A 15,031-nucleotide genomic window follows, 5' to 3' on the forward strand; every position below is an offset into this window, starting at 1 on the left:
TGTGGGCCATCAGAACCTTCCAGATTCCGGACCTGGACTTCAGGAGTGGCCTGCTGATGCTGATCTGAACGTCCTTGGCCCCTTCTACATTCACCATCTGGGCCCTGCTATCTCTGAATATCAATTCTACCACCTTCCACATATTCCTCCTCACTTCCGCAAGTTCTCCCGACCCCTTCATCCCCCAGCCACAGGGCCCTGTCTCCCCAGAAGGCTATAGCTGGCCATGGAGTCAGATGCAGAAGTTCTGGAGCTTTGGCTTCAGCAGTGGGGCCCGGTCCCGGGAGCAGGCTGCAGTGTGCCCTAGGATGGAAACGGTGGACTGGAAGCCAGGCTTGGCCCTGAGTCTTGGACGTATCTGACACCCAGCCCTCAGTATCCACCTCTGAAAGGGACCCACTGAGCCAGGTGGAGCTTATACCCTTGCAGTCTATCGGGTGCAGCCACAGCCACCTGACCTAGATCCTCCCCTGCTCAGCATCTCACTCATTGTCCCTGGACTCAGATCCAGTCCTAAGCAGCAGCCAGGGTCCTTGCTCATCCATCCTGCTGTCGTGTGGATATGAAGCCTCCTCAAGAGGCATTTGTGTGGAAGGTTTGGTTCCATCATGGGAGCTGGGAGTGGGTCTAGTCTCTGAGAGGCTCTGCCTGGGTGCATTATGGGAATGGACAGGAGGAAGTGGATCACTGGCAGGTTTTACAGGGCACACCTGTCGGCTGCCCTTTCTTCTCTCTGCTTCCCGCTGCTAGCGTGGGAACAGGGAAGCAGCTTTCCTTCACCATGGTCTCCACCAAAACGTCACGGCTTCACCACAGGCCTGAAAGCCATGGAACCAACCAGTCAACAAGTGAGACCTCTGATAAACCAGAACAAATCATGCCTTAAGTCCAGTTCCCAGCCATCTTGTCTCAGTAGTGACCGTCTGGCTGGCACTCCTCCTCTCCCTCTGGGCTCCCAGCTCTCAGCCCTTAGGCCTTGGTGCTGGGTGCCTCCCACCCTTCCTCTTGTCATTCTTCACGACATGGGTCCCCCTTCACAGTTCCCTCAGCCCTGCCTTTATCTTTCCCACCCTGTTGGTCTGAGTCAGACTCAAGGTGGCCCCCTGACAGAGAATCTGTGGAGGCTGGCGTCACCTCCCAGGGCCTGGGATTTCCTCATGGCTTTTCTGAGGGGTGCAGTCAATATTAAAGAAGGTGGCGGTGACATTGGAGGGAGGGCCTGGCTAGCTTGTCAGAAACAGGCTGGATTGGGAAGGGTGACCCTACACCCGTGGGTTGAGGTTGGGTTAGAAGGGCTCAGCCTCTGGCTAGATTAGGCTTGGTCATCTGGACCAGAGGATGTCACTGGGCTCACTAGTGGGTGGGACTAAGGTGGGTGGGTGGTCTTGGAGTCGGGTGAAGTGATTGTGGAGTGGGTAAGGTGATGTTGGGTTTGGGTTGTTATGTGGTGGGTGCTCGTGTGGATGGGGTATCATGGTTATGGGGTAGGGTGGGGTGTTTGTGGTGGTGGAGTTGAGCGGTTGTGTGGTATGATGGGGTGGGACAGGTTGGTCGTGTTGTGAAGTAGGGTGGTCATGTTGGGGTCAGGTGGTGGTGTGCTGGGGTGGGGTGTTTGTGTGGGTGGGGTACAATGGCTTATGTGGTAAAAATGTGGATTTTCCAGACTGAGGATCTGGTTGGCCTAAGCTGGGTAAGTTGAGTGGTGGGGTTCATTGAATAGAATTACTTAACTGCTAGGTTGAAATGATTATTTGGAGATGGGGCTGGTGGTCTATGGCTTTGAGGAACGGTCTGTCCACCCCGCTGCTGACTGAGCTGGGCGGCGGACTTGGCTGGGGCTGCATTGGTGGCCTAGGCTGTATGAGTGGGCTGGTTGACTGAGTTAGGCTTGGTTAGACCGTTTGAGCTCATTATCCAGACTAGGTCAGTCGACTGGCTGATGGCTTTGGGCTCTTTTGAGCAGGGTTAGTTAGTTAGTTAGTTAGTTAGTTAGTTAGTTGTCGCCACCAGTGGGACAGGTTGGTCGCATGAGTTTTTAGCTTTCATGGCTTAGGCAAGCTGGTTATAAGACTTGGGGATGGGTTATGAGCTGGTCTGGTCTGGCCGTCTTGAGGACGGCCACAGTGCTAACTTCTGCTCTGTCCCCACCTCTAAGCCAGGGCCGTGGGGGGTGGTGGGCGCCTTGGCCACAAATAGCTGTGGGGAACACACAAACAGTTTGGTCTTCAAAGCCCTTGGTGGCGGCTGTAACTTTCCATAGAGCCCCAGTGAACACGACTCTGGGCCTTGTGTGCAGCCCGGCTTCTGCTTCCTCTGCAGCTAACCACAGTATGGGGGGCGGGAGAGTGGGGGAGCTGGGGGCTCAGAAGCTCCTCTGTAGGAGCCAGTAGGCCCCCCAGCAACTCCTACCCAGGGTCCAGGTGCTCTGTCCCTGGGAAGAAGGACTGACCATGGGTAGGAGAGCTTTCTGAGGCCTGTGACTCTCCTGGCACAGTTACAATGCCAGGCCTGGAGGCGTGACGAGAGACTGGGGGGGAAGAGGGGAGCATAAGAGTCAGGTACATAGCCGGGGGTGGTTAGACCACAGGCTGGACCTTGGTCTCTTGCAGCTGGAGTGGAGACCGGCCACACATTGGTCCTCCTTTCATGCCCAAACCATTCTTGATCTCTCACTATGGACAAGGACCTGAGGGAGAGGTAGCCAGAGCCACAAAGACAGGCATCTTAGGGGCAATGTGCCCCAGCCACTCCTGGTCTCGGTCTTGTTCAGTACTCCTTTGAAGGCTCCTACAGTGGGTAGCTCTGAGCCCACTGCGCCCGGAAGAGGTACGGCTGTGGTCAGCAACACAACGGTGGCCAAGCCCAGACAGCAGGGCTGGCCCTTGAGGCCCAGCTCCCCTTCCCCTCAGCTCCCTTTCCTCTCTGGGCCTGGCCACATGTCACCTCCTCACCATGCCAGTAGAGCTGACCCTCCCTGGCTCTGGGAAGGTAGATGCCGCCTGTGAGACTAAAGCCAGCAATTTAGGGATGGGGAAGAGGTGCGGTTGGAAGGGTCCTGCCTGGGAGGCAGCAGGCTGGAGGTGAACTCAAGGGCCCTCTCTGTCCAGATGTTCTGATGGCTAGACTATGAGCAGCTACGTGGCTCAGTGGAAGTCCTAAGCTTGCCGTGTGTACGTGTGAGGCCTTGAGCTGGCATCTTAGTCACCCAGCCTCAATTCCCTCAAAGACACTGGCTCTCCGGGCAGTTTTGCCATCTGGAGGGACACTTGGCACCATCCCAAGAGTGCAATAATGTTCCCTGGGTGCCACCTAGAACAGAGGAACACCTACGGTGCCGGAGGAAGACAACCCCCACACTTGGGCTTCTCAGGTCCCAGATGTCGGCAGGCTGACATGCTGTCCTTAGTGACCAGTCTTCCCAGTTTGCTTGGGACCAAGGAGCTTCTTGGGACATGAGGCATCCATGCCAACCAGGACGGTTAGCCACAGCAGCTCCCTCTGCAGAACGGGATAAATGGACCTTCCCCAGCCTGTCATGAGTTTAGACAGGAGTCGATATGCGCAAGGTCTGGCCCACAATGCAAGCGTGGTTCTCACTTCTCAGTGGCTTCCCTCCGGTGGGTATTTTCTTGGTGGGCTCTGCATTTTCTCCTCTACACCTGGCCCTCCTCTTTAAGTTCCCAGCTCCACTGCCCCCAGGATGCTGTCTGGGCTTGTGCAGTCAGCCTGACGTCTCCCTCCTTGGATTGCTTGAGGCCAAGCCATCTTCCTAATGGTTCTAGTCAGTCTCCTGGAACTAGCTGGAGCCCATTCCTGTCTCTGCTTGCCTCAGACACCGTGAGGTACAGGTCTGTAGCAGGTGCGCATCTGGGCCTCAATGCCAGCTTTGGCCTGGCACATAGGTGGCGAGAGCAGTCACCCACTTGGGTAAATATCCAACCCTCCCAGGCGGCTCCTCAGCCCTCTACACACCCTGGAGGCTGCGTCTTTGCTGTCACGCCTCACATGGCACTGGTTTTTGACTCAGACCTCAAAACTTTGAGCAACCCAGGTCTAAGATTGCTGGGAGGGTGGTGGGACCCCAAGTGAACACATCAACTAGAATAGCAGGTGGGTGGGAACGTACCCCAGGAAGCTGCATTCGTAGGAAGCATGACCTTTAATGGCTTGAAGTGAATAGTAGCTCTTGAGGGTGGTGGTGACTGGGGTTGGCAGGAGCTGGTGTATGCCACTTCCCTGCCGTCTGACACCGAAACTGCTTTAAGGCCCTCGAGTCCCTGTCTCGATGTCGGTACAGGGAGGCACTGTCAAAGTACCTCTTTCCTGGGCCTTCTGGGTAGTGGAGAGTCTGGGAATCTGATGGAGTAGCACCAGGAAGGTCCCCTCACAGTTTGTACTCAGTGGGTGCCCTGCCGTGCGGCTTGTTAAATACACTTCCAGCAGCTGTAGGAGCAGTGAGTTCTCTCTCTTTTCTTTGCCACCCCACTCCCAGCCCCAGCTCCCTTGCCCTAGGCTTTCTGCTAACAGAGTCTTCCATCACAGTTTGCGCATGAGCACTTGTAGCTGGTGTAGCAGGATGGACTCTGTGGGCTTGCCCTAGGTTCCTAGAAGAAGCCATGTCACTTCTATAACATATGCCCTGTTCCCCCAAGCAGATAGTCTGTGCCCCTTGGAGAGCCCTGCCTATCATGCCATCAGACAACAGGTTTGGTCTTCCTCACTGATGCCACCCTCGGTATTGAGAACACCCGATACATGTTCCTGTTTGCTGGATGAGTTTGCCCTGACCTGGTGTTGGGCTGATGTGTCTTTCAACCACCCCACCTGGGCCTCTCCACCCTTGCCACAAGCTCCCTCCACATAGGCTTCCTAGCCACAGAAAAGAAAATCAGGCGCTCCAGGGCCCCCCAGGTTCTTCCTCAGCAGGGAACTGGCATTCACGGGCCACTGGCTCAGGCCAGGATGTCCTCTGGGCCAGTTGGGAGGCCGCAGACTACACACTGGTCAGCGGCTCCAGGCCCTGCAGCAGCTGGGGCTTCACACAGCTGTGTTCTGTGTCCACTGCTCTGCCCACAGTTGGACACAGGCCCCCAAGCGTGGCTGGCATGTGGGGGCTGGCCAGTGACCTGTCTTAAACTCCCTGCCTTTGGCTTGATGACTCAGGAAGAAATGGAGCCCCACCCCATGGTCTTGGGCATCAGGGCTGCTCTGTGGTGGACTTGCCTCCCAAAAATGTTTTCTTTCCAAATTTTTGGTCATTCCAGTAATAGCTTCTATGAGTCTCTAACCCTAAATTCATCTTGAATGTATTCCTTAATATGTTTTTCAAATGCATACGTTCTTTTTACTGAAATAAGTTTGATTTTTTTCTTTTAAAATTATTTCTTTCTTTCTTATTATTTTGCGGGAGTGAGGGGGATGGTATATGGGAGTAAGAACAGCCCCCCCCCCCCCCGGAAGTTGGTTCTTTGCTTCTACCACACGAATCCCAGAATCAAACTCAGGTCTTCAGGCTTAGAGGCAACCTAACAAATTTAATTTCTTAAGGTTTACTTAAGAAGCCCAGATTTAGCTGGGCGGTGGTGGCACATGCCTTTAATCCCAGCACTCGGAAGGCAGAGGCAGAGGCAGATGGATCTCTGTGAGTTCGAGACCAGCCTGGTCTACAAGAGCTAGTTCCAGGACAGGCTCCAAAGCTGCAGAGAAACCCTGTCTCGAAAAACCAAAAAAAAAAAAAAAAAAAAAAAGCCAGAATTGTGGAGTACACCTTTAAGTCCAGTAATTGGGAGACAGGCAGGTGGATCTCGATGAGTTTTAGGCCAGCCTGGTTTACATAGAGAGTTCCAGGACAGCCAAGGCTGTGCATATAAAAATATCTTGTCTCAATTAATTGACTTTAGGACATCTTATTTCTCATAATCACAAGTTTGACTTACTACTTCAGTACCAGGGATCAAAGCCAGCACCTTCCACATGGTAGCCAAGAGCTCTGTTGCTGAGCCACACCCCATCTGACTGTGACTTCGTCCTCAAAGGTATATTAACTATGAGCCAGGCAGGAGCCATGGGTGGGCCATCCATCACGTTGTCCTAGCGAGAGAATTAAAGAGCAACCTCTATGGAAATACCCAAACCCCTGCCTCTCCACGCTCTAAGATGACAGAGTCCGATCCTGTCTGAGCCCCCTAGCTACAAGATCACTAGAACCTTCAGGATCAACAGAGTTAATGGGGATCCGGGCTCTGATGGTCTTGCTTTTATGAGGACCCAGAGGTCCTCCTTGATGCTTGCCCAGGTTGGCTTCCTCAGTGGCAGAGTTAGAAGTTAAGGTTAATAACAACCACACATACCAACCAGGCCTTTGTGGTTGCAGCGTCCATGCTGAAACCTGGGCCTGAGGCTGTATACGTACAAGGAACAGAGCAGAGAGTGATGCCCAGAGCCTCAGAATCATGCTAGAAATACCCAGGGAGTCTCTGGCTTCAAGCTTCCCAGGGGGCTGGGCTCTGAGGCAACTCAAGCAGCCTAAGTGGGGACTGGCACTGAGAGGGGGTGAGGTGTCTTTTCCCACCCCCGGGCATCAGGGCTGAGGTCCCTGGTGCTAGCGTCTTCTTCTCCTGCACACTGGCTGACTTCTGCGGATGAGGTGTGCCCTTGCAGGTTTGGGAAGATGACAGAGCCCAGCTGACATTTCAGAATGGTCGTGACAGGTCATAATGTGGCCTCCTGACCCTTTGGGCGTGGGCAAGACTTGGGAAAGGAAACCTTGACTGTAAAGGAAGTTTATCTTGATGACTGGGTGACAGTGAATCTCGATTGTCATCTTGATGAGATCTAGATCCTCCTGGGAGATGAGCCCAGGTGGTTAGGTTAACTGAGGTGTGTGCCCACGGTGGGAGGCTCTATTCCCTAGGCTGGGATTCTAGAGTGTTCGAAAAGAAAGGGGGTCGAGCACAAACCTCTGTTCCTCTCATCTTCTTGACTCTGGATGGGATGTGACCCTACATTCCTGCTGCCAGGGCTTCTCTGAGATGACAGACTGTTCCCTGGAAATGTGAGTCACAATGAATCCTCTTTGCTTCAGGTTGGCTTTGTCAGAGTATTTTATCACAGCAGCAGAACGAGAAGAAAGAGAAAAGGTGTTCCTGAGAAGTTTGGCCATTCCTGCGACCATGCGGTTCTTAGGCCTTTGGAACTGTTTTGTGGTGTCAATGTGGAAGAGTCTGGAACCTAGGGCTAAAAAAAGCCCTAAAATGCTGGAAGCAGATGTTAGTGGGGCATTCTGATGGGCGCTTAGAAGGCAGGAATGTGTGCTGGAGCATGAACTTATGAAATTTGAGAGGGAAAGTGTCTACAAGGAACTGGGTTAAGGAAATGTTCTCATATTTTGGCCAAGAATCTGACTTTTGTTCTGCCTATGTCCGAAGAACTTGAGTGAAGTTGAATTTAAAAGTAGTTGACTTATTTTATTTTTTTTATTTATTTGGGCGAAGAAAACCTGAGAGAAGAGGACATTCCCACTGGTGTTACTGTTACAGGGTCATGAGCTCTGAAGAGCAAGTCCCCTGGCACCACGCGGGGACAAGAGAAGCATCCTCAGGGAAAAATACCACCCAAAGGAGGCTCTATCTCATTTATATCCAAATTCATTCAAATCAAGAAAGCCTAAATAAGGGGTTCCCTGTCACTCAAAGGCATCAGTCTAGGGAAGTGCTCCCCCCACCCAGGGGAAGTGCTCCCTCAGGGTCAGCACACAGAAGCTGATACCACTGTGGTCTAGAGAGCCTGGCTACGTCTCTGTCTGGCATCAGAGTCCGGCAATGTCATCTTTGTGGTACTGGTTTTGCAGGCACGAAAGACTCAAGATTGAGGTGATCATGGAGAACAGCTGGGACCAGGCCATATGTGACAGGACAGAGTACCTGCAAGGGGGCCCCGAGAGGCCAGTTTTAAGCTGTGAAGGGCAGCAAGGAGGCACTAAGAGGCCAAGTGTAAAGCCGTGAAGGAGGGTATTGAGGATGCCATGGCTATGAGATGCCCACCAAGAAAAGGAGGAGGCGTGCAGTGGAGGCAGCCTAAGAGAGAGGCTGTGTGCTGCACGCAGCAGAACTGGAGGAATGGGGTTACCCAAGCCCTCTGGAGTCCCGCCAAATTTATTTTGGCTCCCCAGATGCTAGATAAGGAATTGCAGGATTTGCCTTACTTTGGTCTGAAAAATCCTTACTATAAACCACGTCCCCCTTTATTTTGAGACAGGGTCTCACTATGTAGCTGACTGCCTTGGAACTAGCTTTGTAGACCAGGCTGGCCTCGAACTCAGAAATCCGCCTACCTCTGCCTCCCAAGTGATGGGATTAAAGCATGCACCACCATGCTAATACTTCTCTTTTGAAATTAGGAATGTTTACTATGCCATCATATAGCAGAAAGATGTAACTTGTTATTTATTATTATTATTGTACGTGTGTGATGCACTGGGGAGTACACACTGCTTTACATGTGTGGCGATCCGAGGACAGCTTTGTGACGTTGGGCTCTCTCCTCCTTTACCCAGGCTCCTGGGATCAAGCACAGGCTTTGTGCAGCGTTCTCTTTAGCCACAGCACCATCTTAATGGCTTCTTGTTTTGCACTGAGAGATTGCCGTGGGTCTTAGACGAGACACCGACTTTTAAAAGTGTTCGAGATGGTGGCGCCTTTCAATTATATTTTGCATTCTGAGATAAGCATGAGAATTTGGGGACAACGGAAGGCCAATAGGATTAAGTTGATGCATTTGGGTGTCAACTTGACCAGGAGTGGGTAAAGGAGGGGTTGGAGCGGCTTTTCTCAGTTTTCAAGTTGAGATCTAGGATTGTCTGGGAGGTGGGTTTCTGGGAATGCTGCGGTGGGGAGGGGGGATGTATCTTATTTAGATTCAGTGAGATGGGCAGACCTACCTACTGCAGGCAGAACTGTTCCCTGGGCTTGGGTTCTGGTCCCTATGGAAGGGAGAAAACCACCTGCGCACTAGGATTCATGACTTCCTGATTGTGGACACAACACATCTGTCCTCTTCAAGGCCACGCCCCCTTCACTTCCTCCCTGTAGTGGGCGGTGCCCTGAGACTGTAGGTCAGAATAACCCTTTCTCCCTCAAGCTGCTTTTGTGAACGCCTTTTGTCATAGCAATAGCACTAATACACAGCCTGACCTCACCCCAAGAACCTTTAAAAAGGAGGTGAGGGATCAGGTGCTGTGCTTTGCTGTCTTGGGGACAAATGGCCCTGCATGGGCACACGGTGGGGGCTCTGGGTGGCCTTTAGGAGTCTGTTGACAGATGAGCTAGAGACTGTCACTCTTCTCCAACCAACTCCAGATACTGACCATCATTTAGAAGGGACCCAGGAGTGTGGTAAGTGGTTAGCTCAGTCAACACAGTGCTAGTAGCCAGAAGACACCCAAACCTATTCGTGGGGGCGTGGCTCCCAGTCCACCCGTGCTGTTGGTGTGGATGGCGTGGCTGCTTGAGGCAGGAGGGGCTGAGAGTCTGCTTCCCTTATGTAAATGGTTCTCTGAGTACAAGGGGCTGCTCAGAGGGGGCCTGCTCCCACCCCCTCCCCAACCCTCCCCCAGGCAGGTGTGTATTCCCACTGGTGCACCCAGATCTCACCTCAGTAAAGGCAGAACAGCTGGCGTGTGTCCCTTGCGACTGTGGGGTCAACCAGGAGCTGAGTTTATTGCCACTGCTTAGCACCAGGAGAGACGATCAGAGTCAGGTGTGGTGGTTATGGGCCTGAAATACCAGCATAGGGAGGTAGAAATCAGAGGAGGTAGGATCAGGAGTTCAAGGGCTATCCTCAGCACCATAGGAGGTTTGAAGTTAGCCTGGGCTACATGAGATAAATCTCAAAAGAACAAGAGGAGGAGACTTTTCGTATAGCGATACAAAGCTGGCTTTGTGCTCACTCTGTAGCCCAGACTGGCCTTGAACTTTTGATTCTCCTGCCTCAGTCTCTCAAGTTGCTGGGATTATAAATGTGTCCAGTAGGCGCAGTTTCCTTAGGAATTTTAAGTCGAACTAGTTCGATTCATAAAATAACTAGCATGAAGTGTTTTTAAAAATGGTTTCAATTCTCTGACCTCACCAAACGGCAGACCTCCTTACCTCCTCCCAGTGGGACTGGGTGGCCCTTGTCGTGTGAGGACACATGTGACCTCCATAACTGGTCACAGAAAGCTGAGTGACTGAAGGCTGGAGCATGTGGGACACTCACACTTGAAAAGCCAGCTGTCTCATGAAGTCGCCACCCGAGAGGCACACGCAGGCCCTCCAGCAGCTGGTCCAGCTGAGCTCCTAGCCTCCGGCCAGCACAAAGTACCAGCATGGCCATGCAGCCTGTTCAGGTCTCCAGATGGACACAGCCCAGCCGGCTCTGACCACAACGGCACAAGAGACCCCAAGCAAAAGAAGCATGGTGCCACGCCCCTGCCTTTCTCCAGTGCCCGACCGCAGTGGCTCTGCAGAGTGAATGGCGGCTTTCAGCTGTGGTGCTGCAGAGTCCTTGGGCAGCAGCAATAGCAGCCAGGACAATTCATGACACAACCGTGTGGTTCCGAATCTGCAAGTGTCCAGGATGGTTTGGGACCCACTGTGGGGGAAGTCTGTGCGGAGACTGGGCTCCCATGAGCTTTTGCTCCTACTCCTCTTCCTCACTAGTGGCCCCACTGATGTGTGTATGCCTTGCGTGCTGTTTGCCCTGCCTGCTGTATGCTCTGCCTGAGAGGCAACTCCAACCTTGCTGAGAGAGACATCACAGAGGCAGGAAAGGGACATGGATTAAGCCAACCAGTTTCAACCAGGGTATACAGATGGTGCTCAATTCATGCTTCTTCAATGAACCAGACCCCAAGCCAGCAGTGCTGGGTGCTCATTTGTTCAAAAATTCTGGGGTTAAGCTCTTTTGTCCCACGTCCCAGGAATAGGACAGACATATGGTTTCCAATATGTGCAGGGACCCTACAGGGGCACACTGTCTGGGAAGCTTTTACAGACCTCATAATGATTGAAATTATGCATTTACTGCATACCAGGCACCGTGCTAAACGCATAAGAACTGCATCTCAAAGCCAGAGGCTGATGCGATCTCAGGGGCAAAATCAGTTGCAGGACAGAGAGGAAATAGTGCTAGGATCTGAACAGTGTGAGCCTGGAACTGTGGCTTCCTCACTACCTTCTCCCACTTCCTGGTCATGGGCCCAGAAGAAGGGAGGATGCTGCTGATGGAGCAGAGGCAGGAGCAGAGGCAGGACACCGCCTCCTGTGCTAGAGCATCACATGGGCAGGGTGAGGAGGAGGAGGCAGGAAGGGGTGAGAAAGAGGAAGGAGCACTAGAGGGGAGGGGAGGAAGAGAACGTGGAGGGAAGAAAGGGCAGCGAGGAAGAGAGGAGAAGAGAAGGGGCGAGGAAAGAGAAGAAGTACTGTCTTTAGGAAGCTTGTCCCCTTTAAAGGCATTTCAGCTCGCACAACACATTGCAGAGGACTGGCTTTGTAGCTGTGGCCTGGGTGGACTTCGGTGACAGCAGAATTATACAACCTAAGCCCTGCGGGTTGTCTGAGACACAGGTCCAGGCTTAAACATGAGGTTCCCAGGTCCCTCAGAACAGGGTACAGGCGGAACCCTTCTGCACCCAGACACAGTCCCAACCCGTGCCCTCTTATTTCCTGGATGACTCTTAAGAAGGGTAAAGGTCTTCTTAAGACCATTCAGTGAGGGGGGTGACATAGATCTCCAGATTTTTGTTCCACTCCTGACTGGCTTTTGGGGGGCTTCTGTGGATGATCACACAAAAAGAGATGAGTGTGCTGAACTAGAAGTTGGGCAGCCCCCATTTCAAGGTGGTTGGTCAGTCATAGCTTCCTCCGTCTTGAGTCTCAATAGCAAGAAAGTGATCAAACTGAGCCAAACTGAAATAGGTCCCCCCAATGCTTCTGGGGAGGCCCCCAAAATGGTAATATGGGGAAAGGGCCATGTGAATGGCTCTGGAAGGTTGGGTTGATGTGGGCGAGAGTGGACAGCTGGGTGCTGGAATGAGTATTGTAAATGGAGTCAGAGGCCAGGAGTCCAGCTTGAGGCAGCATCCTTCCCCTGGGACCTGACATTTATCAGATGCAGGACTGTCCTGTGTGGGACAAATAGGAACACAGTAGAAAGTATAATGGGAATGGGACTGTGGGGAAAACCGGAGGGAATGTGGGGACTGGAGGTGGGGAGCGTGGTACAAGTGGTCCAGCTTGGCCGGACTGTATCCTGGGGGAGAAAACGACATCTGGGAAGGATGCTTGGTATATGGTTTCCAGTGCATGCAGGGAGCCTATGAGGGCACACTCTCCGGGAAGCTTTTACAGATCTTATAATTGAAATTAGGCAATTCCTGCATACCAGGCACTGTGCTAAGCGTGAGAGAGCCACATCTCAAAGCCAGCAGGTGATGCGGCTGTGATCTCAGGGGGCAGCTAAAGACTTCGGGTCTTCATAGGCAGCAGAGCCACTGACAGCATTTGAGTGCAGACACGTGAGTGAGTGAATGTATGAAGCCAACACCCCTTTGGGAAACATAATGCCCCTTGACCTCTTGAGGGCTCAGCTGCCAGACCAGGAGATTGGAAGAACAGATTAGAGAAGGCAAATCCTTGGTCTGGTACCTTCCATTCCTGGCAAAGGTGTGTCCACAGCAGACATCACTAGCTGATCCTTGCACTAGCCCATTCCAGACGCTACCAATTGAATATCACAGACTAGGAGGAGGGCGCCAATTGGAAGTGATGATCAAGGCAATAATAGTTCTCTTCCCTGCATAGAAGAGCACATCACCCACTTGCCCGGATTCTGCTCACCACTCCAGGCATCCATTGCTGGATGCAGTCCCCAAGGAGGGAAACTGAGGCCAAGCCCCTCCCAGGCTTCTGCACCAGCACTCAGGGCCCAACACCCCTTCTCAGTTGAATATCAGCGCCCTTCAGTCCAGTGAAGGACGTGGGGACACATCCAGTCTTGTCACCATCCCTGAAGCTGCTGGGGGCTTCTCTGCTGCCCCTGGCCACAGCCCTGGTGGTCCCAGACGCAGAGCGCAAGAAGCTTTGGGAGTTGTTGGCACAGGACAGACGCCCAGTTAGTTAGAAAAACATGTGGCTCACTCTTCCCTCTCCTGCCCCCTCCAACCGCCACCACCTTCTAATTCAATTTCCCTTGAAAAACAATGGTTTCAATGAAGGGGGAAACAAGATTTTCCGAAACTTCGTAAAGTTTTGCAAAATAATTACCCCCCAAACTGGCAGGCGTCCTCCCTTTCCTGCTCAAATGAATGTCTCTGGGACATTTCACAGGCTGGACAAGCCCCTGTCTCCAAGCCGCCCACCCAGATCCGAGGCTGGCCATCAGACTGTCAGGGGCCCCGAGTCAACACCTTTTGCTGGGTGGCCCTCCTAGGATTTTTAGGAAGCTCGGGGCAAGAGAAAGGGAGCCAGAAGGAGCCTGGCTCACCCTCAGTCCAGCTGGCTGGGCAAACCTCAGTGATGTCCCCGGAGCGGGCTCTGAGCATGGCCTCCTGAGCTGAGAGTGAGATGGACCAGGTGAACTTGGCATCTCAGCACAGTACAGCAGAAGTCAGAGCCGGGACTGAGCTGGACCTAGACTCTTCCTGTCAGCTGCTTCTTCTGGAAGTTTTGGGTTGGAGGCCCCAGAAATGTTGGGGTTAGGTTGTTGCAGCAGGGCTAAGCTACCTACCTGACCTCTCTGCCACCTCTCACCTAGTTTATGGTCCACCCCCACCTCCAGGATTGTCACTAGGGACAACCTCCTTAATTCTCACCTCACTCCCCCCTCAGGATCCTCCCATGCCCTGGGGAATCCTCTCCAGTTGCTCCCCACTGAGGGCCACTATCAGGTGCTCTCCTTGGTCTATGCTCCCTACAACCTTGGCCCCCTCCCTCCACTGGATTATACTCCAAAATCTGTCTTTTATTATGGCCTGAAGATGAAGTAATTCATACCACGACTAACCAGTCTCACTGTCTCAGAGAGCAGCATGGTTCTGAGCCGAGCGTCTGGTGCAGGGAGGCCCTGGGAAGTCATGCCAGGTGCTCCAGGGAGGCTTGGAAGCAGAGTCACCTGCTCAGGCCCCGACTGTGAAACTGACACAAGCAGGTGACTAGGAATGACTTTCGGCCAGGGCACTCCCTTGCGCTGCATGCTGCGACCTCAGCCTCTGGCTGGAGGGAGCAGATGTGCCCAGTTTCGGGAGCCAGTCTCTGAGAAGGCTTGTCCCCCACCTCCTGTATTCATCCCTTGTGATAGTTCAGCCCACCACGGGGAATGGCTGATTTAGCCAACTGGGTAATACAGAAATGATAACATAGCCACTGTACCTCTGTATTCCCAGCACGCAGGAGGGTCATGGGTTCTAGGCCAGCCTGGGCTATAGAGTAAGACCCTGCCAGAAAGAAAATGAGAGAGGGACTAACTTCTGAGACTGGATCCTTGAGGACATGGATGCTCGTGCTTCACACCCTTTCTGGGCCCCCATCACTTGCTCTGACAGAAGCCATCTGTTCTGTTACTACTACACAGTCAAGCAACCCACACAGGCACCTCATGACTAAGGCTCCCGAGAGTCCACACAGAATCCCCAGTCTTGCCAATGAGCCCCCTGGGATCCAGCCTCTGGCATCTGGGGTCAAACCATTAGATGACTGGTCACCATGCTAACTGAAGGCCCACACCGTCTCAGAGAGCCCAAGCTGTGACTGACTCAGCTGCTCCCAAGTCCCAGCCTCCAGAAGTGGCAACACAGTAATTGTTCATTGTTTTAAGCCACTGAGGGTCTTCTGGAAGAGTAACCGGAAAACCAAACCAAACGGTGGCTACAGCAGTGTGAGGTAGCTGGTCTCATGGCATCCCCAGTCAGGAAGCAGAGAGAAAAGAAGGCTGGTGCTCGGCTCACTTTCTCCTTTGTGTGCGGTCCAGGACCCCAGCGTAGGGAATGAAGCCACCC

Source organism: Microtus oregoni, unplaced genomic scaffold (assembly GCF_018167655.1).
Source record: "Microtus oregoni isolate MIOR12 unplaced genomic scaffold, Mior012 000005F_ref0000423, whole genome shotgun sequence".
Classification (NCBI taxonomy): domain Eukaryota; kingdom Metazoa; phylum Chordata; class Mammalia; order Rodentia; family Cricetidae; genus Microtus; species Microtus oregoni.